At 36.4% G+C, this 1,797-nt stretch overlaps 1 pseudogene; it reads right to left on the bottom strand.

The window, feature by feature from the left end:
• Positions 1–777: 777 nt before the first annotated feature.
• Positions 778–1,112, bottom strand: LOC147401579 (SKP1-like protein 1 pseudogene; annotated as a pseudogene).
• Positions 1,113–1,797: the final 685 nt, after the last annotated feature.

Below are 1,797 nucleotides of genomic sequence, written 5' to 3'. Positions count from 1 at the left end.
GAGATTTGAAACCTTACTAACTTGGTGAGGATGTCCTTCCCTTTTTGTATGTTTTTTTTCTGTTTGCTACCAACACCCACAACCCACGTTTTTTTTTTATTCTTGCCACCACATAAAACCCACACTTTTTGTTTTTTAATTTGTTGCTACCTTTCTCTTTTATGTTGCTGGCAGCACACAAAATACTCAAGTCATTGTTTTTTAATTTTTCATTATTTTGTTGCTGCCATCAAACACAAACTCACGCATCCACACTACACTCATTCTCTCTTTGCTTACTCTCAGCATAACCATCAGCGCCCTCCTTTTTTTGTTTTTGTTTTTGTTTTTTTTTAAAACCATAGCACTTACGTATATATTCTTTTTGCTGCTTTATAACCTTGCTGCCAAAAGATGAATTCACCAATCAAACTACGTTGCCTCTATGTCAAATTCGTTGGAATGCTGATGTTGAAGTGTACATATTATCACCAAACGAAACGGAGCTCCTGGCCTTAATCCCTTTTCTTTAGAACAACCTTATGACCCGGTTGAGTGCCTTGACGAACCTAAAGAACAACATCTCCTGTCAGAGTTGGGACTTGACTAATCCCTCCTAGAATTGCTTGAGTAACACTCAAAGTGGCACCAACATGGATATCAAGACCTTCTCTTCGAAAAACAGGATCTTCCTGGACCTTGATTGTAACATAAAGATCACCAGGCTGATTTCCATCAAGATCTGCTCCACCAGATTTATATATCTCTATAGTTTCATTATCATTATAATATCTATCTTTATTGTCTTTGATCCTCTCTCCAGACTTCCATCTCTTCCTCTGGGATGAAGTCGTTCTTGATGTTAAATTTCTTGCGAATCTTCTCTGGCGTCTTTCCCTTGATCATGTCAGCCATTGTCTGGCACGTCAGATCCAACAAACTCTTAACGTTCATATAGTTTGCAACCAAAATCAAGTCAAAGGAAGTGGCTTGATCAACCCAGTTACGTTGGGCAATGGAATCACATCGTCTGCGCAATCGTCTTCGATCATATGTTTGATAATCTGAGATTGAAGAGCCACATCGAACACCTCTCCATCACAACTCCCCAAACTCACCATCTTCTTCGACATTATGTTATCCTCCTCTCTTCAACTTCAATTTCAAACAACCTAATAATTTCTTTTTTCCAATCTATCTTTCTCTCTCTCTCTCATCAGAAATTGAATTTTTTTTTTTTAAAGTATTAGTGGCTCTATGGGAGAATGAAACCAATCAGCTTGAGAGGTTCAATCGACCGGTCTCTTTCCGAAGACGACGAAGCTGGGTCTAAGCCGTTTGGGAAGATGGTGTGGCAATAAGAAATAAAACAGATTTTATCCATAATACACCACTCAAACCCTCAACGTTGCTGTTTAAGATGGTGTGAAAATTGAAAAGTGTGACATTACTCATGGCACACCAACCCAAACAGCACATTGTTGCTGCCAACAGGATGCTAAAAACTCCTCTTTTGTTTTACTTTATTTTATTTTTTTATATCAATTTTTCTTGCTGTCAACGGACAACACAGTTCTCTTATCAAAACAAATTGATCATAAAAAATAAAAAATAAAATTGTTACACACCTACAAAAATAAAAAGTTTATATTTTTTTTATTTTTTTATTTTTTAAGAAGAAAAAAAAACATCCAAGGATAGATCATCGCACACCTAATAAAATAAAATAAAACCGCAATCTCCCTACTTCAACGACTATTAATCCGTTCCTAATAACACCGACTTTTAAAATTTTGCATTATTTAGGGTCACCCTAAA

This window comes from Akebia trifoliata, chromosome 5, assembly GCF_017979445.1.
Source record: "Akebia trifoliata isolate Shusen 1 chromosome 5, ASM1797944v1, whole genome shotgun sequence".
Lineage (NCBI taxonomy): Eukaryota > Viridiplantae > Streptophyta > Magnoliopsida > Ranunculales > Lardizabalaceae > Akebia > Akebia trifoliata.
Note: the sequence above shows the minus strand (reverse complement) of the source record. Positions and strands in the feature narration are given on the sequence as shown.